The 26,890-nt window shown below is 46.0% G+C and overlaps 1 protein-coding gene and 1 non-coding gene across 3 annotated transcripts in view; both read left to right on the top strand.

The window, feature by feature from the left end:
• Positions 1-26,890, top strand: part of TDRD5 (tudor domain containing 5) — a 602,913-nt gene that overhangs the window by 350,488 nt on the left and 225,535 nt on the right. The gene's annotated exons all lie outside the window — the stretch shown is intronic.
• On the top strand, positions 3,580-3,744 carry LOC134959234 (U1 spliceosomal RNA). The gene has a single exon (XR_010187308.1). It is a non-coding gene; the product is annotated as a U1 spliceosomal RNA (small nuclear RNA).

The raw sequence follows: 26,890 nt of genomic DNA, 5'->3' as shown, positions 1-26,890 counted from the left end.
CTTTCGGCCTAATAAATACAAAAAAGGAAGGGGCTCGTCCTTCCTCGCATCAAAAGGTAGAGGAAGGAGAAAAAGGTCGCCTGCTGTGTTTGGCGCCCAGGACCAAAAGTCCTCCCCCCGCTTCTGCCAAGTCCACCGCATGACGCTGGGGCTCCCCTTCGGTAGTCCGTGCTGGTGGGGTCCCATCTCAGAATCTTCAGTCAGGTCTGGTTTCAATCGGGCCTAGGGTACAAACTGGAGTTTCAGGAGATGCCCCCCCCCCTCCCACTGATTTTTAAAATCAGCCTTGCAAGTTTCTATCCCAGAAAGGGAAGTAGTAAATGCTGCGATACAAAAGCTGTGTCAACAGAGGGTCATTGTCCCGGTTCCCCCGTCCCAACGGGGGGAATGGTTCTATTCGAGCCTTTTTGTCACGCCAAAGCCGGACGGCTCGCTCAGACCGATCCTGAACCTAAAATCCCTCAATCTGTATTTGAAAACTTTAAAGTTTAAGATGGAATCTCTTCAAGCTGTGATCTCCAGCCTAGAAGGGGGGGATTTTATGGCGTCAGTCGACATAAAAGATGCCTACTTACACGTCCTGATATATCCTCCACATCAGGCCTTCCTGAGATTTGCGGTGCAGGATTGTCATTACCAATTTCAGACGTTGCCGTTTGGGCTTTCCACGGCCCCGAGGGTCTTCACCAAAGTGATGGCGGAAATGATGGTACTCCTACGCAAGCAGGGTGTCACAATTATCCCGTACTTGGACAATCTCCTGATAAAGGCCAGATCAAAGGAGCAGTTGCTAAGAAATGTGGAACTCTCCCTGACGGTTCTGCGACATCATGGTTGGATTCTAAATTTGCCAAAGTCTCAGTTGATCCCGACAACTCGGCTGCCCTTCTTGGGCATTATCCTATACACGGAACTACAGAGTGTTTCTTCTGGCGGAAAAAGCTCTGGAAATCCATTGCATGGTCAAGGAGTTTCTGAAACCGGCAAGAGTGTCGATTCATCAATGCACTCGAGTGCTAGGGAAGATGGTTGCGACTTTCCGAAGCCATTCCGTTTGGCAGGTTTCATGCCCGGGTGTTTCAGTGGGACCTGCTGAACAAATGGTCCGGGTCTCACCTGCACATGCACCGGAAAATAAGTCTATCTTCCAGGACCAGAATTTCTCTCCTGTGGTGGCTGCAAAGTTCTCACCTTCTAGAGGGACACAGGTTCGGAATCCAGGATTGGGTCCTGCTGACCACGGATGCAAGTCTCCGGGGCTGGGGGGCAGTCACACAAGGAAGAAGTTTCCAGGGAAAATGGTCAAGCCAGGAAACTTGTCTCCACATAAACGTTCTGGAGTTAAGAGCCATTTACAACGGCCTTCTGCAAGCGGAAGTCTTTCTTCGAGGTCTACCTGTCCTGATTCAGTCGGACAACATAACAGCGGTAGCGTACGTAAACCGCCAGGGTGGAAAAAAGAGCAGAGCGGCGATGGCGGAGGCCACAAGGGTTCTCCGCTGGGCGGAAAAGCACTAGAGCGCTCTGTCAGCAGTCTTCCTTCTGGGCGTGGACAACTGGGAAGCAGACTTCCTCAGCAGACACGATCTCCATCCAGGATAGTGGGCTCTTCATCGAGAGGTATTTGCAGAAGTGACAAGGCGTTGGGAAATTCCTTAATTAGACATGATGGTGTCTCGCCTCAACAAGAAGCTTCCGCGGTATTGTTCCAAGTCAAGGAAACCCCAAGCCAGTGCAGTGGACGCCCTGGTAACTCCGTGGGTGTTTCAGTCGGTATATGTGTTCCCTCCACTTCCTCTCATTCCAGAGGTGTTGAGGATCATAATACGAACAAGGGTTCCGGCAGTACTCGTCGTTCCAGATTGGCCACGGAGGGCCTGGTATCCGGATCTTCAGAAATTGCTCATAGAAGATTCTTGGCCGCTTCCTCTCAGGGAGGACTTGTTGCTGCAGGGGCCATGCGTATTTCTGGACTTACCGCAGCTGCGTTTGACGGCGTGGAGGTTGAACGCCAAATCCTAGCTCGAAAGGGTATTCCTGGGGAAGTCATCCCCACTCTCCTTAAGGCTAGAAAGTAGGTCACGGCGAAGCATTATCACCGTATTTGGAGAAAATGTGTCGTGGTGTGAAGCCAAGAAAGCTCCGGCGGAGGAGTTTCAGCTAGGTCGTTTCCTCCATTTTTTGCAGGCAGGCGTGGATGCAGGCCTGAAATTGGGTTCCATCAAAGTGCAGATTTCGGCTTTATCTATTTTCTTTCAAAAAGAATTGTCCGCCCTTCCTGAAGTTCAGACTTTCGTGAATGGAGTGCTGCATATCCATCCCCTGTTTGTGCCACCCGTGGTGCCGTGGGATCTTGACATGGTGTTGCAATTTCTTATGTCTCAGTGGTTTGAACCTTTGCGAAAGGTTGAGTTGAAATTTCTCACTTGGAAAGTGTTCATGCTTTTGGCCGTTTGTGCCACCCCGTTCTACCTGTCCCTTTTCCTGTTCTTTTTTTTCTCTATTCTGTGTGTACTATGTGTGAGAATAACAGAGTGGCAGCCGCAAAAGCTTCCCAGAGGTTGTTTGTGTGCTCCAAATGTAATGCAAAGCTAACTCAGTTCGGTGCACATGGCACTATGCTGTGTGATTCCTACGCAACATATGTGGTCTCCCATGCCGGAAACCCCATGGAAATTTCTGTTCTTATCAGTTTAATATCTGTTACGCCCCTTATCTGGGAGCCATATATTAAAAGTATTCTGGAACAGATTCCCATAAGGGAACGGAAATTGGCGTCCCATGTCCTCTCTTTTTTTTTTTTCTCTCTCTCCAGAACCATCCTGGGTAACGGAAAGCCAAGTTAGAGGAGGGACTTGTGCAGGTTATGGTATCTTTGACCAAGTCTACGTCTGCAGCTCTCCATCGACTCCTACGGTCTGATGACTCCAATGCAGTAATCCTGTCTCTAGATAAGGAGGATAAAGGTGAGATGATTAAGGATTCCTGACATGGACGTGCCGGACTACTAGAACTCTACTTTGTCCGGTAAGCGTCAGCGGTTTCCCAAAAGCTAGACAACAACTATCGGCGACTTTGAAGCACCTGGTTAAGCGTTTTCTGATACTAAACGCTATTTGTCTATCCTATTTTCGAAGTTTTGACGGAAAGGTGGGAAACTCTCCCTGCCGTCGGTTTTTCGGACTACCAGATAAAGCCACGTTGCCATTTCCAGGAGCTACGTCTCTTTAGGATCCATCAGAGTGTACATTGGGGAATACTCTTACATCTTGCATACTGCTAGGGTATGCGGGTCAACAAGGCGGCACAGGTCTGGGCTGACGTATTGATAAAATATAGTCCAAAAGGATGGTGGAGGCCCTACCATTTACCAGTGGCATACTCTTTAGTCCGGAATTGCACAAGTGGATTTCTCAAGCTCCACCTCCACCGAAGAAGACATATACGCGACCCTCCTTTCGTACCCATAGTCCTTTCGGGACATGCTTGAGGTGTTTCCTCTAATGCTACAGAAGAAACCTGTGGCATTACGAGCTCCCTTCCCACATTGGATCCCCCCAGGATGGGAGCTCGCCTTCATTACTTTACCTGGCAGGGGAGATACCATAATCTCAAAGGTAGTTCTCCTAGGGCAAGGTTCACCCATTGCACTCTGCTTGTGCTGACCTCTGCCTTTTCCCCAAATGCAGGAAACTCGACTGCATAATTTGTGGTAGCGGGGGACTGCATACACGTTTTTCTCTGGTCAGCTCAATATTGTCTCACGGATACATACTCGAATTTACAGTTTCCTCCACATCTCATGGCAAATTGGAGGGTCACTCTTCAGGGGTCAGTACAGTCCTTGGTGGTTTCGGTGGTTATGTTTCCTGTCCCGATGCATCAATGGGGCAAGGAGCTGTACTCCTACCTATTTATGGGTCAGACACTGGTTACTCTGATCCATCTTCAACCTGAAGCCAATATACCAGTATTGGGCATTTTAGTGGTTTAAGATGGAGTTACTCCACTCTGTTATTGCAAACCTGGAACCGGAGTAAATTCTGGTGTCTTTAGGCATAAAAAGATCCCTGTCTACATATTCCGATCTGAGATCCGAATCAAGCGTTCCTGCAGTTTGCCATTCTCCAGGACCATTAGCAGTTTAAGGCCTGCTTCAAATGTCTATCCTCAGCACCCCAAGTACTCACGAAGGTGATGTCTGTGTTGATTGCCCATCTCTGTACCCCGTCCCATACCTCTGTGACCTTCTGATCAAAGCGCCGTCGGAACGGATTCTACAGGACCATGCATTGTTGTAGTAAGATTTTGGTACAACACCGTTGGCTCGTCAACTTCAAAAAGTCAATCCTCCTCCCGTTACAGGGCATCCAGTTTCTGGGAATGATTCTGGATACGGGATTACAGAAGGTCTCTCTACCAGACAACAAGGCCCTGAATGTCCAAATGAGGGTATGGATGCTCCTCCGGTGGCGAAAGGTGTCTCTACATGTGTTTGGTTGAAAAAATTATGGTGGCGGCGTTCGAGGCTCTGCAATTTGTTTGCTTCCATTATCATCCATTTCAGCTGTGTTTCCTGTCTCAGTAGTTAGGGTCCCATTTGCAATTCCACCGGAAGGTCTGTTTATCTCTGAGGACCAGAGTATTTCGGCTCTGGTAGTCCAAATTAGCAGCCTCACTGTGGGTTGACGCTTCTGCCTGTGGGATTGGATAAGACTGACAACCGTTGCCAGCCCAAAGGGCTGAGGCGCATTGCTGCTTGCCACCAAATCCTTCGGTTTTCTGCCACCCTGATACCTATTTCAGTGCAGTTTACTGACGCAGCTATGTTTCTCTGGCTGGGTCCACAGGTTATCCACAGGATAACATTGGGATATGCCGGATCGACTGTGAAAATAGCACCAAACGGTCACGAGCTTTCTGGCCTCCCAGGATGCATCGAGGCTTCACCATATAATCCCGACCACTGACTCAGTCAAATCAGTTTTTTGTTTGGTGCAGCAGGAGCCGGACCATGGTCACTGGGCTGCTGTTAATAGCAGCCTGAAGCTTTTATTATTTTATTTTTATAGTCTTACTATATTTTTTGACTGACTTTTTAACAGCGTCTTAAACGCATACTAGAAAGAGTCGCTCTAACAACTCCCCACCGGGTCGCAACAATGCTTACCTTCGCGGTATAGTGCTGTCTCAACGGGCGTCTGTGTCGGATGATTCTAGCAGGTCCAGCAGATGTAACCAGGCTGTGGCCAGAGCATGGGGAGAAGGGAAGTCAATGGATTTCCTGTTACTAGGGGTTCCGGACACAGCTACACTGTATTGGAGGAGACTACAAACAGTGTGTTGATACGCCGACCACTCTTAGGTGCGACAGCGCTATGCTTTAGGGATCATAGGCGCCAGCACTAGGTTGAGGCCGCAATCTTTAGAGTTTAAGTTAACAGGGGGAATTAGGCGCTCTCCTGGCCGCCCCTCCCCCAAGTTCATGACTAGTTTCCGCGCGTCTCCCGTCCATGAACTGAATGACCTCACTTCCGTCTCAGACCCTACCATGAGGTACTCGGTCGCAGCAAAGACGCTGCGGTTGTGTACACGAGAGATTGCCGCCTAGACCGAGTCACAGGCCTTAGCGTCTGCATACATGTGGCATTCACTGAGCGTCTGTGTCCGTTAGTGAGCGTCCGTGTCTCTCATCAGTTATCAGAACGGCAGTGTACACCAGTAGCGTCTGAATCCACTCAGCGTCTTGCGAGCGTATTGATGGATATGGAAGTGTGGTGAGTCTCCCTGTATCCCGCTCTATGGAGGAAGGGTTATACAGTACTAAAATTCTCTCTACTTGTTAGTATGAATTGTTAATTTTGGTACATATTGCATATGAGGCCTGAATATTACTGTTGTATCTGCATGTTATGTTTGAAGAAAAAAAACAGTTAAAAACAGAAATACAATTTTCCTACTTACTTGTAAGTTATTATGATGGTGATTGTATTCTCATATGACAGTGTTTAATGTTTTAACATGTGACTGACTGCTAGTATGTATGCTGACTTTTATATGTTGTCAGTTCTGTTCTGAACCTCAATTCAGGTGCACGGTTGTGGTCAGATTGATCTCACTTCTATATATTTATATATAGGTGATTTTCAGTCACAAATTGTGTAGTCATAAACAGAATAATACCATGTCTGTGAGCGGCAGAAGTGACGAGGAGAATTTATCAGGCACTCCTACATCCTTAACATGTTTATCTTGTAAAACAGGGTTAGTTGGTATAGGCCAGTTGGTCACTTATGAGGGGTTATGTGCGAACTGTTGCTTTTCAGCAAAGTAGAAAACAGGAGTTGGTTCAACAACCAGCAGAGCCACCATGGAGTATGTTCGCACAGACTTTGTCTTCAATAGCGGACAGATTAACTCCGGCAGCATCACCCCAGGGAATAGGTTACACTATTAACCCATACATGCAGCTCCCTTCCTATGGTTTGGTTCCAGTAGCTTCTACAAGTAACCAAGGTACAGGTAAGACTAAGAGAGATACGTCTATGTTGCAGACTACACAAGATGATACAACAGATGATGATACAGTATATTCAAATACTCTTTAAAATGATCAATCGCAGAGTTTCAGCTCAGGATGTAGCTGAACTTATTGATGCAATGAAGGCTATTCTCTCTTTGGAGGAAACAGCCAAAACAGTGTCAAAATCTAAAGCACCTGTGTTTAAACGAACAAAAACAGTTAAGACTGAATTCCCAGCATCAGAGGATCGGACGGAAATGATGGTAGAATCTTGGGCGACGCCCAGTAAGAAATATAAGATTTCCGAAAAAATGGGATTCTTATTATCCATTTCCAGCTGCGGATTGTTCAAAAAGAGAAGTTCCTCCTAAAATAGATGCACATGTACTGCGACTTGTGCATAAATCTGCTTTGCCATTGTCTTCTACCTCCTTAAATGATGTCACAGACAGAAGGGTAGATAGCTTCCTGAAAAATATATTTCTCTAACGTCCTAAGTGGATGCTGGGGACTCCGTAAGGACCATGGGGAACAGCGGCTCCGCAGGAGACTGGGCACAAAAGTAAAGCTTTAGAACTACCTGGTGTGCACTGGCTCCTCCCCCTATGACCCTCCTCCAAGCCTCAGTTAGATTTTTGTGCCCGAACGAGAAGGGTGCACACTAGGTGGCTCTCCTGAGCTGCTTAGTGAAAAGTTTAGTTTTAGGTTTTTTATTTTCAGTGAGACCTGCTGGCAACAGGCTCACTGCATCGAGGGACTAAGGGGAGAAGAAGCGAACTCACCTGCGTGCAGAGTGGATTGGGCTTCTTAGGCTACTGGACATTAGCTCCAGATGGACGATCACAGGCCCAGCCATGGATGGGTCCCAGAGCCGCGCCGCCGGCCCCCTTACAGAGCCAGAAGACAGAAGAGGTCCGGAAAATCGGCGGCAGAAGACGTCCTGTCTTCACCAAGGTAGCGCACAGCACTGCAGCTGTGCGCCATTGCTCCTCAGCACACTTCGGTCACTGAGGGTGCAGGGCGCTAGGGGGGGGCGCCCTGAGCAGCAATAAAAACACCTTGGCTGGCGAAAATACATCACATATAGCCCCCAGGGCTATATGGATGAATTTTAACCCCTGCCAGAATCCATAAAAAAGCAGGAGAAAAGTCCGCGAAAAAGGGGCGGAGCCTATCTCCTCAGCACACTGGCGCCATTTTTCCTCACAGCTCAGTTGGAGGGAAGCTCCCCTGGCTCTCCCCTGCAGTCACTACACTACAGAAAGGGTTAAAAAAGAGAGGGGGGCACTAATTAGGCGCAGTATTAACAATACAGCAGCTATAAGGGGAAAAACACTTATATAAGGTTATCCCTGTATATATTTATAGCGCTCTGGTGTGTGCTGGCAAACTCTCCCTCTGTCTCCCCAAAGGGCTAGTGGGGTCCTGTCCTCTATCAGAGCATTCCCTGTGTGTGTGCTGTGTGTCGGTACGTTTGTGTCGACATGTATGAGGAGAAAAATGATGTGGAGACGGAGCAGATTGCCTGTAATAGTGATGTCACCCCCTAGGGGGTCGACACCTGAGTGGATGAACTGTTAGAAGGAATTACGTGACAGTGTCAGCTCTGTATAAAAGACAGTGGTTGACATGAGACAGCCGGCTACTCAGCTTGTGCCTGTCCAGACGTCTCATAGGCCGTCAGGGGCTCTAAAGCGCCCGTTACCTCAGATGGCAGATATAGACGCCGACACGGATACTGACTCCAGTGTCGACGGTGAAGAGACAAATGTGACTTCCAGTAGGGCCACACGTTACATGATTGAGGCAATGAAAAATGTTTTACACATTTCTGATAATACGAGTACCACCAAAAAGGGGTATTATGTTCGGTGAGGAAAAACTACCTGTAGTTTTCCTGAATCTGAGAAATTAAATGAGGTGTGTGATGATGCGTGGGTTTCCCCCGATAACAACTGATAATTTCTAAAATGTTATTGGCATTATATCCTTTCCCGCCAGAGGTTAGGGTGCGTTGGGAAACACCCCCTAGGGTGGATAAAGCGCTCACACGCTTGTAAGAACAAGGGCTCTACCCTCTCCTGAGATGGCCGCCCTTAAGGATCCTGCTGATAGAAAGCAGGAGGGTATCCTAAAATGTATTTACACACATACTGGTGTTATACTGCGACCAGCAATCGCCTCAGCCTGGATGTGCAGTGCTGGGTTGGCGTGGTCGGATTCCCTGACTGAAAATATTGATACCCTAGATAGGGACAGTATATTATTGCCTATAGAGCATTTGAAAGATGCATTTCTATATATGCGTGATGCACAGCGGAATATTTGCCGACTGGCATCAAGTCTAAGTGCGTTGTCCATTTCTACCAGTAGAGGGTTATGGACACGACAGTGGTCAGGTGATGCGGATTCCAAACGGCATTTGGAAGTATTGCCTTATTAAGGGGAGGAGTTATTTGGGGTCGGTCTTTCAGACCTGGTGGCCACGGCAACAGCTGGGAAATCCACGTTTGTACCCCAGGTCGCCTCTCAACATGAGAAGACGCCGTATTATCAGGCGCAGTCTTTTCGTGGGCAAGCGGGCGAAAGGTTCCTCATTTCTGCCCCGTAACAGAGGGAGAGGAAAAAGGCTGCAGAAATCAGCCAGTTCCCGGGAACAGAAACCCTATCCCGCCTCTGCCAAGCCCTCAGTATGACGCTGGGGCTTTACAAGCAGAATCAGGCACGGTGGGGGCCCGTCTCAATGAATTTCAGCGCGCAGTGGGCTCACTCGCAAGTAGACCCCTGGATCCTTCAAGTGATATCTCAGGGGTACAAATTGGAATTCGAGACGTCTCCCCCTCGCCGTTTCCTAAAGTCGGCTTTACCGATGTCTCCTGACAGGGAGACCGTTTTGGAAGCCATTCACAAGCTGTATTCCCAGCAGGTGATAATCAAGGTACCCCTCCTGCAACAGGGAACGGGGTATTATTCCACACTGTTGTGGTACCGAAGCCGGACGGCTCGGTGAGACCGATTCTAAATCTAAAATCTTTGAACACTTACATACAGAGGTTCAAATTCAAGATTGAGTCACTCAGAGCAGTGATTGCGAACCTGGAAGAAGGGGACTACATGATGTCTCGGGACATCGAGGATGCTTACCTTCATGTCCCAATTTACCCTTCTCACCAAGGGTACCTCAGGTTTATGGTACAGAACTGTCACTATCAGTTCAGACGCTGCCGTATGGATGGTCCACGGCACCCCGGGTCTTTACCAAGGTAATGGCCGAAATGATGATACTCCTTCGAAGGAAGGGAATTTTAGTTATCCCTTACTTGGACGATTCCCTGATAAGGGTAAGATCCAGGGAACAGTTGGAGGTCGGTGTAGCACTATCTCAGGTAGTGTTGCGGCAGCACGATTGGATTCTCAATATTCCAAAATCGCAGCTGATTCCGACGACTCGTCTTCTGTTCTTAGGGATGATCCTGGACACAGTTCAGAAAAAGGTGTTTCTCCCGGAGGAGAAAGTCAGGGAGTTATCCGAGCTAGTCGGGAACCTCCTATAACCGAGCCAAGTCTCAGTACATTAATGAAATGGTTCTGGGAAAAATGGTGGCTTCCTATGAAGCAATCCCATGCGGCAGATTCCACGCAAGAACTTTCCAGTGGGACCTGCTGGACAAATGGTCTGGGTCGCATCTTCAGATGCATCAGCGGATAACCCTGTCACCAAGCACAAGGGTGTCTCTCCTGTGGTGGTTGCAGAGTGCTCATCTTCTAGAGGGCCGCACATTCAGGACTGGGTCCTGGTGACCACGGATGCCAGCCTGCGAGGCTGGGGAGCAGTCACACAGGGAAGGAATTTCCAGAGCTTATGGTCAAGCCTGGAGACATCACTTCACATAAATATCCTGAAGCTAAGGGCCATTTACAATGCTCTAAGCTCAGCAAGACCTCTGCTTCAAGGTCACCCGGAGTTGATCCATTCGGACAACATCACGGCAGTCACCCACGTAAACAGACAGGGTGACACAAGAAGCAGAAGGGCAATGGCAGAAGCTGCAAGGATTCTTTGCTGGGCGGAAAATCATGTGATAGCACTGTCAGCAGTATTCATTCCGTGAGTGGACAACTGGGAAGCAGACTTCCTCAGCAGACACGACCTCCACCCGGGAGAGTGGGGACTTCACCCAGAAGTCTTCCACATGTTTATAAAACTCGACAAGTATTGCGCCAGGTCAAGGGACCCTCAGGCAATAGCTGTAGACGCTCTGGTAACACAGTGGGTGTACCAGTCAGTGTATGTGTTCCCTCCTCTGCCTCTCATAACCAAGGTACTGAGAATTATAAGATGGAGAGGAGTAAGCACTATATTCGTGGCTCCGGATTGGCCAAGAATGACTTGGTAACCGGAACTTCAAGAGATGCTCACGGAGGATCCGTGGCCTCTACCTCTAAGAAGGGACCTGCTCCAGCAAGGACCCTGTCTGTTCCAAGACTTACCGCGGCTGCGTTTAACGGCAGGGCGGTTGAACGCCGGATCCTGAAGGAAAAAGGCATTCCGGATGAAGTCATCCCTATCCTGATCAAAGCCAGGAAATATATAACCGCAAAACATTATCACCGCATTTGGCGAAAATATGTTGCGTGGTGCGAGGACAGTAAGGCCCCGACGGAGGAATTTTCAACCAGGTCGATTCCTACATTTCCTGCAAACAGGAGTGTCTATGGGCCTGAAATGGGGGTCCATTAAGGTTCAAATTTCGGCCCTGTCAATTTTCTTCCAAAAAGAACTAGCTTCAGTCCCTGAAGTTCAGACGTTTGTGAAAGGGGTACTGTATATACAGCCTCCTTTTGTGCCTCCAGTGGCACCTTGGGATCTAAATGTAGTTTTTTGGGTTCCAAAAGTCACATTGGTTTGAACCACTTAAATATGTGGAGTTAAAATATCTCACATGGAAAGTGGTCATGCTGTTGGCCCTGGCCTGGGCCAGGTGCGTGTCAGAATTGGCGGCTTTATCCTGTAAAAGCCCTCATCTGATTTTCCATTCGGACAGGGGGAATTGAGGACTTGTCCTCAGTTTCTCCCTAAGGTGGTTTTCAGCGTTTCACCTGAACCAACCTATTGTGGTGCCTGCGGCTACTAGGGACTTGGAGGACTCCAAGTTGCTAGACGTTGTCAGAGCCCTGGAAATATAGGTTTCCAGGACGGCTGGAGTCAGAAAATCTGACTCGTTGTTTATTCTGTATGCACCCAACAAGCTGGGTGCTCCTGCTTCTAAGCAGACTATTGCTTGTTGGATTTGTAGTACAATTCAGCTTGCACATTCTGTGGCAGGCCTGCCACAGCCAAAATCTGTAAAAGCCCATTCCACAAGGAAGGTGGGCTCATCTTGGGCGGCTGCCCGAGGGGTCTCGGCTTTACAACTTTGCCGAGCAGCTACTTGGTCAGGAGCAAATACGTTTGTAAAATTCTACAAATTTGATACCCTGGCTGAGGAGGACCTGGAGTTCTCTCATTTGGTGCTGCAGAGTCATCCGCACTCTCCCGCCCGTTTGGGAGCTTTGGTATAATCCCCATGGTCCTTACGGAGTCCCCAGCATCCACTTAGGACGTTAGAGAAAATAAGAATTTACTTACCGATAATTCTATTTCTCGTAGTCCGTAGTGGATGCTGGGCGCCCATCCCAAGTGCGGATTGTCTGCAATACTGGTACATAGTTATTGTTACCAAAAAAATCGGGTTATTGCTGTAGTGAGCCATCTTTTCTAGAGGCTCCTCTGTTATCATGCTGTTAACTGGGTTTAGATCACAAGTTATATGGTGTGATTGGTGTGGCTGGTATGAGTCTTACCCGGGATTCAAAATCCTTCCTTATTGTGTACGCTCGTCCGGGCACAGTATCCTAACTGAGGCTTTGAGGATGGTTATAGGGGGAGGAGCCAGTGCACACCAGGTAGTTCTAAAGCTTTACTTTTGTGCCCAGTCTCCTACGTAGCCGCTGTTCCCCATGGTCCTTACGGAGTCCCCAGCATCCACTACGGACTACGAGAAATAGAATTATCGGTAAGTAAATTCTTATTTTTCTCTCTCAGGAGCAGTGGTAAGGCCTGCTATGGCTTCAGCCTGGATGGCAAAGGCAATGGGCGAATGGTTAGAGGAACTTGAGAATGGCCTCTTCTCTCTTAATAGGGAGCAGGAGTATCATCTGGGCCGTTTAAGACAAGCTGCCCAATATTTGGAAGAAGCAGCAATTGATATGGGTACGGTTGCTTCTAAAGCATCAGCCTTGACAGTAGCCATTCGTAGAGCAGTTTGGCTACGCACTTGGAAAGCAGATGCTGAATCCAAGAATTGGAAGCATTGCCTTTCATTGGAAATATATTGTTTGGGAAACAATTGTCAGATATTCTAGAATCGGAAGCTGAATCCAAAAAGGTAAGATTTCCGGCTAGTTATAACCCTAAGATTAGAGGTTCAAAGTTTCGGCAATTTCGATGGCAAAGCAAAGGCTAAAGAGGAGTCTACGCAACCCCAGTTCAATAGATCGTCCAGGGGTAGGAAGCAATGGGCTAGTAGAAAGCCAGCTTCCAAGCCTGAACAGAAACCATCAGCCTGAAGAGACGGGCCTCCGCCTGGAGGATTCCAGGGTTGGGGGCCGACTCCTTCATTTTGTACACATATGGCAACAGTCGACGACAGATGCTTGGGTGCGGAAGGTGGTATCTCGCGGGTATGGGTTCCCATTCAGGAGGCAGCCTCCTCAAAGATTTTTTTGCACCAGCCCGCCTCGTATAGAGTCAAAGGCCAATGCCCTGCAAGAAGCAGTTCAGAAATTGCTTCAATCGTGTGTAATTGTCCCAGCACCCCCATCACAAAGGGGACAGGGTTTTTACTCCAATCTATTTCTGATTCAGAAGCCAAATGGGTCATTCCGACCAATTCTCAATCTCAAAATATTAAACAAATCCGTTTGGATTCCAAGGTTCCACATGGAGACATTACGCTCCATAGTGTTGGCTATGGAACCGGGAGATTACATGGTATCTATGGAAATACAGGATGCTTACCTACATGTGCCTATAGCAAGGTCCCATCAATGTTACCTCAAGTTTGCCATCCTCCAGCAACATTTTCAGTTCCAAGCCTTGCACTTCGGGCTAGCAACAGCACCCAGGGTGTTTACCAAAATTATGGTGATGGCAGCTTATCTCCGCGAGCAGGGGATAAGAATATTTCCACACCTCGACGACCTGTTAATCCTAGCACATTCGCAGGAATTACTTTTGAGCCATCTTCAACAGACAGTAAATACAAAGAATTACCAGGTCAGCGCTTAATGCCAATGATGTACCCAAGAAGCATATAAAACACTTTATTAAACAGCACTAAAAAAACATATAACAAATTAAAGGATATTTAGACCACAAAATAATGATCTTATAAAAATACCTCTTAAATACCTCTTAAATAGACAATAATATACACTGATTGTAAACAGTAGAAGGCAGTCGCAAAACCTTATATGGGAATGACCCTCAGATTGATTTTATCCGTATTGGAATAATTGCCCATAATGTGAACACAGAAGAGTCTTACACGGCCGTGTATGTAAGTGTCCTCAGTTATTGCAGATTTAATCACAGCTGACAAGTGTTCATTAACTAAATCATCCACTGGATATGTAAACGGTGCAAAGATATGGAGTTGTATAGTAACTGCTACTCACAGTGTAAATAGAACCGTCCTTGCTGCACCTCATATGTTGTGTAATGCCGCTCTAGATTACCCTGTGCACGGGTGAGACATCCGTCAGCGGCACGATCCGTCAGCGGCGTAGTAAAGCAGAGGGCACTATCCGGCACAAATAGAGGCACCGGTCCGCCGTTCAACACCCCCAGCACAATTGAAGTAATTCTCGGCAGGGCAGGGTGAATGGTGTTACCAGTGCAGTGGAGAAGGATGGCTGATGCAGTCTCGTAATGGATAAGCAATTGCCGGCAATGCTAGGATCAGCTGTTAAGAGGACAAAATTGTGTTCTTAAGGGCAGTTAGGGTATTGACGACTCCTTCCCTCTGTACCCTCAACGCGTTTCTCCGCACCCCAGGCGGCTTCTTCAAGAGGCAGAGTGTTCTCCTCTGAGCATTTCCCTCATTCTTTTATACCCAGTCCTTTGAACAAAGAAAGAGGGTGTGCACTAACAAAGAATGCGCAATTAAAACAGACTGAGCAGCCTTGTTACTGCACCGGGAGGGACAAACACATAAATCCCTGAGTATTCAAAAAATGCAGAAATATGCAGCATACATTGGCGCTCAGGCCGTAAGATGTATCCCTTACATAGGTTGGAGGGATATACTGAATATAACCAAGGTTGGTTAGAATAAAGTGCATTTATTTAAACGAAAAACATACTGACATGCATGTATTACAACTCTTTGGTGATCCTTCCCTCCGACCATATGTTGGTTATTTACTGCACAAGCACTTTAACCCAGCCACTGCCTCCCAGTCCATACCGAATATATGTTTATATGTCTTTGTATCTGTCTTATTAATAATACATCATACATGCATGTCAGTATGTTTTTCGTTTAAATAAATGCACTTTATTCTAACCAACCTTGGTTATATTCAGTATATCCCTCCAACCTGTGTAAGGGATACATCTTACGGCCTGAGCGCCAATGTATGCTGCATATTTCTGCATTTTTTTAATACCCAGTCCTTTGTAATTAGTGAGAACAGGTGTACATGGAGTCACAGCAGGTGTAATATGATTATCACTCTCATATAGCATCATTTGGCTCAGAGTATCACTGAAGTGGTCTATTTAAATAATAAAAAAAATGACATTTTTAAATAATTAATAATATTAAACTAATCATATACAAAATTATACACATATATAAAACAAGTGCTTAGTGAAATGCGGACAGGATAAGAGACTATAGGTTTATATTTATATAATTTCTACAGTCTAATACAGACTCTAATATAGAGAATATATTTACTGAATTTTATAAATAACAAATTCATAATAATACAATCTTTATTCTATATTCTTTATTTTATAAGCTCCAGGAGTCTCTATTATTTTTATTACATTTGTTTAGCGCAGTGCAGGGCATAAAGCTCTGCATCTCTGCACATGCGCTCATGAGGTACTATACATATACCAGTGTCTATGAGGATTAGGGCAGTTGGAGCACAAAACCTTACTATCGCAGATTATAAACCTTCCTATTTAATTAATTTATAGACCCTCCAAATAAACACCTTTTAAAATAGTCCTACACGTCAGTGCCCAAAACCGCGAGCAGACCATAGATAGGCATGCCGCTAGCAATATAGAGGCAATGCCAAATCTGGACGCAGTCGTGGGCACCGATCAAAGAGTACACTCACATAAGGGTGCATTTACGCAGGGAACCAAGGAGTACAAGGGGAGGCCAAATATGAAACAGAAAGAGAAATGTGTATATATAAGGATTATTGATAAAGGGAAAGAGAAGAAAACCAAAAAGAACGCACTCAAAGCTGCACGGATCTTAGATTTATCTAGATGAATTCAAGATCTATTGTTTCATTAAGCCCTTGTGGCTTCAAAGTCTGCAATCTCCAGATCCATGCAGCTTCCTGACGACATAATGTTCTAAAACGATCCCCTCCTCTGGGGGTAACCTTTATCTGTTCAAGACCAATTAGTTGTAAACAAGCAGGATTACTGGCATGGACTTCTGTATAGTGACGTGAGACACTGTGGTTCATATAGCTTTTAAGAATATTTCTCCTATGCTCCATGAATCGCAGTTTTAATGCCCTAGTCGTGCGTCCCACATAATATAATTGACTTGAGCAACGCAGCAAATGGATTACAAAATGCGAACTACAATTGATGAATGAATGAATCTTAAATTCTGTTTCTGAGCCCGGTGCAGAAATATATTTGGTTTTATTTACTACGTGATTACACGTAGTACATTTATTATGATTACATCTAAAGAAACCCATAACTTTTGGGCCCACTATTGTTTGTTCACTCAGATCCGTGTCTTCACGTGATCCACTAAAAAAGCTAGGAGCCAGTATGTTTCTAAAGTTTCTCGTTTTCTTAAAGATGATCGTAGGGTTTGCAGGGAGGGTGGTACTTAAAATCGGATCAACAGACAGTAATTTGTCTACAGAGACACGGGTGGCTCATAAACTGGGAAAAGTCGTCTCTGAATCCGTCACAGCGGATAGTTCATCTGGGGGCCATATTGGATTCAGGTCTACAGAAAGTTTTCTTACCAGAGAGAAAGATAGCCAAGGTGCAGGTCATGACTCAGGAGGCATTGCACACTCAGACAATGTCAGTCCATGCAGCAATGCGACTGTTGGGTCTGATGGTGTCAACCTTCGACATGGTGGAATATGCACAATTCCACTCCAGACCTTTACAGCACCTTATTCTGACCAAATGGAACGGAAATCATCAATAAAAAAGCAGATGATAAAGTTTCCGGTAATCGTATAAAGGTCTCTAGCGTGATGGCTACAGACAGACCATTTAAACAAGGGGAGACCCTTTTGGATAAAATAATGGCAAGTCCTGACAACAGATGCCAGTCTTCAAGGCTGGGGAGCGGTACTCGAAAGCCTTTGGTTCCAGGGAAAATGGACCATAAGGGAAAGTCGCCTGCCAATAAATCTGTTGGAGATAAGGGCCATTTATGTGGCTCTAGTTCAGGCAAAGGACAGTCTGCAAGGAAGACGAGTCCAGATTTGCTCAGACAATGCGACCGCAGTAGCATACCTCAATCATCAAGGAGAAACTCACAGCAAAAGATTGATGGAGGAAGTAACTCCCATACTAAGGTGGGCAGAACTCCATCTTCCAGCATTGTCAGCAGTGTTCCATGTGTACTGAACTGGGAAGCAGATTTTCTCAGTCGACACACCATTCAGGAAACCGAATGGGCATTACACCCAGAAGTGTTTCAGACATTAGTGAACAGATGGGGTCTACCAGAAATAGACCTCATGGCGTCTCATCTAAACAACAAAGTTCCGAGGTACGGATCAAGAACAAAGGATCCTGGAGCGGTCCTTTTAGACGCGCCATCAGTGAAATGGAAATTTCATCTGGCATATCTGTTCCCTCCAATTTCTCTGTTACCCAGAGTAGTGAGGAAAATAAAGCAAGCAAAGGGAGCCATAATTCTAATAGCTCCAGCTTGGCCAAGAAGGCATTGGTACACAGATCTACTAAGGATGTCCGTGGAAGCACCGATACTGCTCCCTCAACGTCCAGATCTGCTAATGCAGGGTCCTTGTTGTCACAGCCATCTGGATCGTCTGTCTTTGACGGCGTGGCTGTTGAAACCTCTATCCTAGAAGCTAGAGGATTTTCGAAGCAAGTAATTCAAACTATGCTTAGAGCAAGAAAGCCTTCCTCAGCTCGTATTTATCATCGAGTATGGCAAGCCTATATTCATTGGTGTAGTGAAAAAAGTTTGAATCCAAGATCTTTTAAAGTATCCAGGATTTTGGATTTCCTTCAAGCAGGATTGGATAAGGGTTTGAAAGTAGCTTCCTTGAGAGTTCAAGTATCAGCATTAACTGTATGGTTTCAGCGAAAGATTACTGACTTACAGGATGTGCGTACTTTCTTTCAGGGAGTTGTACACATTCAACCTCCATTTGTTCCTCCTGCAGCTCCCTGGGATTTGAATCTAGTTCTTAAATTCCTTCAGGGACCTCCGTTTGTACCACTTAAGAGAGCAGATCTTAAATGGTTAACGGCTAAAGTACTCTTTCTTCTGGCAATGGCCTCAGCTAGAAGAGTATCAGATTTAGGAGCACTGTCGTGTAAGTCTCCTTTCCTAAGTTTTTTTCCAGATAAAGCAGTTCTCAGAACTAGATCTGGTTATCTTCCGAAGGTAGTTTCAAAGTTTCACCTTAACGAAAAGATTGTAGTCCCAGCTTTTCAGGTATCGGGACTTTCTGCGGCAGAAGCGTCGCTGGACGTAGTCCGAGCATTAAGAATCTACATAGATCGTACTAGTGCCATCAGAAAAACAGATTCTCTCTTCATCCTCTACGGATTTCTTAGAAGAGGATGGCCTGCTAGTAAACACGCTGGCAAGGTGGCTCCGAATTGTAATATCAGAAGCTTATTCTCGTGCAGATCTCCCTGCTGCGGCTAATGTCTCTGCTCACTCTACACATAAGGTAGGTCCTTCATGGACAGCACAACAGGATGCTTCAGCAGAACAGATTTGTAAGGCAGCCACATAGTCTTCCATAAACACATTCATCAGACATTATGCCTTGGATACTTTTGCCTCTCATAATGCAGAATTCGGGCGAAAGGTTCTCCTGTGTATACAGGAACGTCCCCACCACTAAAACTTGCTTTGGGAATCCCAATGTTATCCTGTGGATAACCTGTGGACCCAGCCAGAGAAATAGACGTTATGGTAAGAACTTACCGTTGATAACGTGATTTCTCTTATGTCCACAGGGGTCCCACCCTGACGCACCTGATTTGAGGATCTTTACAATCGCTAAACCTCTTCCCTCTTGCATGGAAGGGTGTGCATGTGTGTTCTTATCGCCTGAATAGGTTTCTACCTGATGCTCCTGCCTAATTGCTGTGGAAAGAACTGATTTGACTGAGTCAGTGGGCGGGATTATATGGTGAAGTCCCGATGCATCCTGGGTGGCCAGGAAGCTCATGACCGTTTGGTGCCATTTCCGCTGTCGCTCCGGCATATCCCAATGTTATCCTGTGGATACCTGTGGACATAAGAGAAATCACGTTATCAACGGTAAGTTCTTACCATAACGTCTATTTATATACCCTGTACTTGTCCTATATTGTATTGAACTGCAAGTCCATGTCTACATGTTTTGCTTATTTGTTTACTCTGTAATTGGGCGCTGCGGATCCCATGTGGTGCCATATAAATAAATCATGATAATTTTCGGTTTCAAGAGTGTTGGTCACAGGAACTACTCAGACTCTTCTCATCTACGTGTTAGAACTTTACAACATATTGTTAGAAACTGAAGGGATGGACTTGGAATATGGTCCTCTTTTAAGCCTTGGCCTCTGCGAGACTCTGAGTAGATGCTTTGTTGTGTCGGCCACAATATCTCATTTTTCATGAAGATTGTGCGCAGCTCCGCACACATAAAATGTTCTTGCCTAGCGTGATGTCCTTGTTCCATATTAATCAGCCTATTGTAGTTCTTCTTAACCTATTGTAGTTCCTGCTTTGCTTGAGGACTCTGGGCTTTCTTCTTCCTTGGATGTTGTTCGGGCTCTATGTATTTCGGTGGCCCAAAAAGCATTTTTCCGTTAATCTGATGCATTGTTTATTCTGTACGATTTGGTTTAGAGAAGCTTCCAAGCAGACTTTTGCTGGGTGAATTTGGCTTGTCATTAGTCAGGCTTATTTGAGCTACGGTCAGCTGCCTCCTAACTTCTTCTGACTTAGGCGCTCTCCACCTGTTCGGTGGGTAAGTCTTATGCTGCATGTTGGTATGCCTCCATGCTGTAGCTTTGCTGTGCAGTCACTTAGTCCAATATCCATAAGTTTGACACTTTTGCCGGTGCTGCTTCCAGTTTTTTGACACCTTGGTTGTGCAGGTTCCTCAGAGTTCTCCCTCCCGTGGAGCTAACGTTAGGACATCCCCAATGTAATGTATCTCCAGTGTTACCTAGTGGATGAAAGAGAAAATAGGATTTTGGTTCTCACCGAGAATCATTTCTCTGATTCCACAGGGGACACTGGACACCCTCCCAGCACTGCTTTACCTACCTTGTTGTTTGTTGTGTTCTTGTTATATGTTCTCCTCCGGACTTCCTCTGTTTCAGTCTCCTCTTGGCTCATTCTTAACTGAAGAAGCTGATCGGGCATAGAGGCATAGGTGCCTTCACACTTCTACATTTCTTAAAGTGCCAGCTCCCACTGACCACAGTCTATATCTCTGTGTAATGTATCTCCAGTATCCCCTGTGGAATCGGAGAAACTGATTTATTGGTGAGTACCAAAATCCTATTAAGTCAAAAACAAAGAGCTCAGTATTTAGTTCCACCCACCTGATACAAATTACAAATTGGCAATGAAGAGCACAGTGATTGAAAGAATTTAAGCTAAGTAACTAGGGGAAAATGCCTTTCCTGGCACGTTTCGTCTAGCCTGGTCGTAGACTTTTTCAAAGTGAATTGGCAGAGTAAGTTCATGGGTCATTTTATACTCCTAGACTCCTCCCCTTACTTTAGATCAGTGTATATATAGTACCTGTACAGTGTGATCAGCGGTTACCTGTAATTTTTATTAAAAACAATGTATAAATATACTCTAAGAACCATACAAAGAAATATTTGTCAGGTTTATATGTGCTATAATTGTATTTCCTTAAACAGAATTCATAATATGGGTGTGACAGAATATGCCAACATTCTGACCATATCAATAATCTAGTCTCAACATTATGAACATATTCCCATAATATATATTTAATAAGAATATATTTGAGTCTTTTTTTAGGTATAATCTGATATACAGATTATTCCATCTTAATTCTACTCATCATTTTTAAGACACACATAATATATATATATATATATTTATAACACACACAGAACGCCGGCACTCGGTCCGCCCCCTGGGCTAACTCGCTGCTGGTGCCATCCACTAGGGTGTTACCCCCATATTCATCCATCAAAAACGAGGCGGCACTCAGAGACTTCAAGCAGCAAACAAATTTAGTGCAAAGACTGCAGTGAAACAATCAACGTTTCGGGGTATGATGAAGGGGTTAAATACCCCGAAAGGTTGATTGTTTCACTGCAGTCTGTGCACTAAATTTGTTTGCTGCTTGAAGTCTCTGAGTGCCGCCTCGTTTTTAATGGATGGATATAGATATATATATATATATATATATATATATATATATATATATATATATATATAGATATATATATATATATATATATAGATATAGATATATATATATATATTCCAGAAGATTATTATTATTATTATCCTTTATTTATATGGCGCCACAAGGGTTCCGCAGCGCCCGGCAGATGCGGCACTCGTGATACAGATGATCAAACGAAGATAGCAAAAATCGTTCTCAACGTTTCAGTTTATTAACTGTTTTCAAGAGCTTAAAACAAACACATAAACACTCACCTAAATACCCTCCACCATCACCATGTGCAGAGAACAGCTGGCGCTGTTTGCCGGTCCGTCCATTGAAAATTACGTCATGGCGCCTCCGGCGCATCTCCCCGACGTCAGACGTCATACAGCCTGTGACCACCACCGCATCTGTTGCCAAGCAACCAGTATAAGCAAAAATCTCCAAATTGACAGCAGCACTGCTTCTTATTACTCATACATGGTCTCCTATACTACTAAACATCAACCATATATATATACACATTAGCGTTCATATTATAAAGCAAATGTCATCACAGCGGAGATGCATAGCGATATCCATACACGCTAATATAAATTATGTATACAATGTATATATATTACAATCAGGTGATCATTCTTAACTCCATAGATTACCAATATACAACTGCGTTTCCCCAATAAGGTATTGACAAAGGCTTAAGTCTAATGGCTATCAACTAATACCTACAACTAGAGGAAACAGGTAAATTAAATTGATTTATTTAACTCTTTAGGGGCCCACTACATCGAGTTTTGAGATCCAATATGTCTCCCTTTGCAGCAATCTTTTATTACGGTCCCCCCCCCACGACTATTAGGAGGGACCAAGTCAATCATTCTATACCTTAAAGTTGTTACCGGGTGTTTCTTTTCAGCAAAATGTCTTGCTACAGGTTGTTCGCTAATTCCTTTAGCCAATGCCGATCTAATTGCATGGCGATGGTTGGCCATTCTTTCCTTGAACTTAGTTTGTGTCTTGCCAACATAAAACAATCCACAGGGACAAATCAGCTGATAAATTACAAAACTGCTGTTACACGTAAAATGATGATTCATTTTAATGGGTTTACCAGTCTGTGGATGATTAAATGTGTCCCCAGGTATCATAAAACCACATGTTACACAGCCACAACGAAAACACCCTGGTTTCTCTAACGTCCTAGTGGATGCTGGGGACTCCGTAAGGACCATGGGGAATAGACGGGCTCCGCAGGAGACATGGGCACTTTAAGAAAGAATTTAGATTCTGGTGTGCTCTGGCTCCTCCCTCTATGTCCCTCCTCCAGTTTGAATCTGTGCCCGGACGAGCTGGGTGCTGTTCAGTGAGCTCTCCTGAGCTTGCTGTAAGAAAGTATTTTGTTAGGTTTTTTTATTTTCAGGGAGCTCTGCTGGCAACAGACTCCCTGCATCGTAGGACTGAGGGGAGAGAAGCAGCCCTACTCTCTGCAGATAGGTCCTGCTTCTTAGGCTACTGGGCACCATTAGCTCCAGAGGGATCGTACACAGGATCACACCCTCGTCGTCCGATCCCGGAGCCGCGCCGCCGTCCCCCTCGCAGAGCCGGAAGACAGAAGCCGGGTGAAAGAAGCAAGAAGACTTCGAAATCGGCGGCAGAAGACTCCAGTCTTCACTGAGGTAGCGCACAGCACTGCAGCTGTGCGCCATTGCTCCCACACTACACCCACATACTCCGGTCACTGTAAGGGTGCAGGGCGCGGGGGGGGGGCGCCCTGGGCAGCAATTAGAGACCTCTTTGGCAAAAGTTTGCATATATACAGTTGGGCACTGTATATATGTTTGAGCCCCCGCCAAAAATTGTACATTAAAGCGGGACAGAAGCCCGCCGTCGAGGGGCGGGGCTTCTTCCTCAGCACTTACCAGCGCCATGTTTTTTCTCCACAGCACCGCTGAGAGGAAGCTCCCCAGCCTCTCCCCTGCAGTTACACGGTAGAAGAGGGTAAAAAGAGAGGGGGAGGCACATAATTAGGCGCAAAAATCAATATAAACAGCAGCTGCTGGGTTAACATTAAGTTACTGTGTTATTCCTTGGTTAATAGCGCTGGGGTGTGTGCTGGCATACTCTCTCTCTCCAAAGGGCCTTATGGGGGAATTGTCTTCAGATGAACATTCCCTGAGTGTGTGGTGTGTCGGTACGTGTGTGTCGACATGTCTGAGGTAAAAGGCTCCCCTAAGGAGGAGATGGAGCAAATGTGTATGTGAGGGTGTCTCCGTCGACAACGCCGACACCTGTTTGGATATGTGTAATTAAGTGCTAAGGTGAATTGATTGCACAAAAGATTAGAGAACAGACAGGGAATCTACCCATGTCTGTCCCTATGCCGCAGAGACCTTCAGAGTCTCTCAATGATCACTATCCAAAATAATAGACACTGATATCGACAAGGAGTCTGACTCCAGTGTCGACTACGATAATGCAAAGTTACAGCCAAAATGGCAGAAAACTATTCAATATATGATTATTGTAATAAAAGATGATTTGCATATCACTGATGACGCATCTGTCCCTGACACAAGGGTACACGTTTAAGGGGAAGAAAGCTGAGGTAAATTTCCCTCCTCTCATGATGAAAAAAAGCTGGAATCTCCAGACAAGAGACTGCAGTTTCCCACAAAGAATTCTCAGGGAGTATCCTTTCCCTACTAGGGCCAGGATGCGATGGGAATCTTCCCCTAGGGTGTCACGTTTGCCCAAAAGGTAGCCCTGACTTAACAGCTATTCTCAGGGATCCTGCAGATAGCGTGCACATTCTGGTACACTACTCAGACCGGCGATTGTGTCGGCATGGGTTTATAGCGCTGTAGCAGCGTGGACAGGTACCTTATCAGCAGAGATTGAGACCCTAGTATGTATATATATATATATATATGTGTATGTATATATATATATATATATATATATATACATATGTATATATATATATATAGATGTATATATAGAGATTTATATATTAAAGATGCTGTCTTAAGAGATATACAGATATACATATATAAAACATGCCCAAAGAGACATTAGTCTACTGCATGGGTCTTCAACCTGTGGCCCTCCAGCTCCTGTGAAACTACACATCGCAGCATGCCCTGTCATAGTTTTGCTATTAAGGTATGCTAAGACTGAGGCAGGGCATGCTAGGATATGTAGTTCCACAGCAGCTGGAGGGCCGCAGGTTGAAGACCCATGGTCTACTGGGTTCTAGAGTCAACGCTATGTCGATTTCTGCTTGACGTGTCCTGTAGAATATGCAATGGACAGGTGATGCCGACTTAAGAGGCATATGGAAGGCTGAGGATTGTGTGGAGAAGGGTTCTCGGACCTGGTCTCCACAGCTATAGCTGGTAATTCTAATATTTTGCCTTATATTCCTGCACAGCCTAGGAAAGCACGACATTATCGAATGCAGCCTTTCGAACACAAAGAAACAAGAAAGTCCGAGGTGCTTCCTTTCTTGCCAGAGGCAGGGGCAGAGGAGAGAAGCTGCACAACACAGCTAGTTCCCAGGAACAGAAGTCCTCCCCGGCCTCTACAAAATCCACCGCATGTCGCTGGGGCTCCACAGTTGGAGCTAGGCCCGGTGGGTTCACGTCTTCGTAAGTTCAGCCACAAGTGGGTTCACTCCCTGTTGGATCCCTGGGCAATAGATATTGTGTCTCAGGAATACAAGCTGGACTTCGAGGAAATGCCCCCTCACCGACGGCCCTGCCGGCTTCCCCCCACGAGAGGGAAATAGTGTTAACTGCAATTCACAAATGGTATCTTCAACAGGTGGTTGTCAAGGTTCCCCCTCCTTCAACAAGGAGGGGGTTATTATTCGACCATGTTGTAGTCCCGAAACCGGACGGTTCGGTCAGACCCATATTGAATTTAAAATCCCTGAACATATACCTGAAAAGGTTCAAGTTCAAGATGGAATCGCTGAGAGCGGTCATCCCAAGCCTGGAAGGGGGGATTTTATGGTGTCTGGACATAAAGGATGCATACCTTCATGTCCCCATGTATCCTCCTCATCAGGCGTACCTCAGATTTGTGGTACAGGATTGTCATTACCAATTTCAGACGTTACCGTTTGGTCTCTCCACGGCACCGAGAATATTTACCAAGGTAATGGCGGAAATGATGGTACTCCTGCGGAAGCAAGGGGTCGCAATTATCCCATACTTGGACGATCTCCTCATAAAAGCGGGATCAAGAGAGCAGTTGCTGGTCAGCGTAGCACTTTCTCTGGAAGTGTAACGGCAACACGGCTGGATTCTAAATATTCCAAAGTCGCAGTTGGTTCCTACGGCTCGTCTGCCTTTCCTAGGCATGATTCTGGACACAGACCAGAAAAGGGTTTATCTCCCGATAGAGAGAGCTCAGGAGCTCATGACACTGGTCAGGAACCTATTAAAACCAAAACAGGTGTCAGTGCATCACTGCACTCGAGTCCTGGGAAGGATGGTGGCATCATACGAGGCCATTCCCTTCGGCAGGTTCCATGCGAGGACCTTTCAATGGGACTTACTGGACAAGTGGTCCGGATCACATCTTCAGATGCATCGATTAATCACCCTATCCCCCAGGGCCAGGGTGTCTCTCCTGTGGTGGCTGCAGAATGCTCACTTTCTCGAGGGCCGCAGATTCGGCATTCAGGACTGGGTCCTGGTGACCACGGATGAAAGCCTCCGAGGGTGGGGAGCAGTCACACAGGGAAGAAATTTCCAAGGTCTGTGGTCAAGTCAGGAGACTTGCCTTCACATAAACATCCTGGAACTAAGGGCCGTATACAACGCCCTACGTCAAGCGGAGACCCTGCTTCGCGACCAACCGGTTCTGATTCAGTCAGACACCATCACCGCAGTGGCTCATGTAAACCGACAAGGCGGCACAAGGAGCAGGGTAGCGATGGCGGAAGCCACCAGAATTATTCGCTGGGCAGAAAATCACGTAAGCGCACTGTCAGCAGTGTTCATCCCGGGAGTGGACAACTGGGAAGCAGACTTCCTCAGCAGACACGACCTCCACCCAGGAGAGTGGGGACTTCATCAGGAAGTCTTTGCACGAACTGCAAGTCGGTGGGTACTGCCACAGGTGGACATGATGGCATCCTGCCTCAACAAAAAACTACAGAGGTATTGCGCCAGGTCAAGAGACCCTCAGGCGATAGCTGTAGATGCCCTGGTGACACCGTGGGTGTTCCAGTCAGTCTATGTATTTCCTCCTCTTCCTCTCATACCCAAGGTGCTGAGAATAATAAGAAAAAGAGGAGTGAGAACGATACTCATTGTTCCAGATTGGCCATGAAGGACTTGGTTTCCAGATCTGCAAGAAATGGTCACAGAGGATCCGTGGCCTCTTCCTCTAAGACAGGACTTGTTGCAACAGGGGCCCTGTCTGTTCCAAGACTTACCGCGGCTG

The sequence above is a fragment of the Pseudophryne corroboree genome, chromosome 9 (genome assembly GCF_028390025.1).
Source record: "Pseudophryne corroboree isolate aPseCor3 chromosome 9, aPseCor3.hap2, whole genome shotgun sequence".
Lineage (NCBI taxonomy): Eukaryota > Metazoa > Chordata > Amphibia > Anura > Myobatrachidae > Pseudophryne > Pseudophryne corroboree.
Note: the sequence above shows the minus strand (reverse complement) of the source record. Positions and strands in the feature narration are given on the sequence as shown.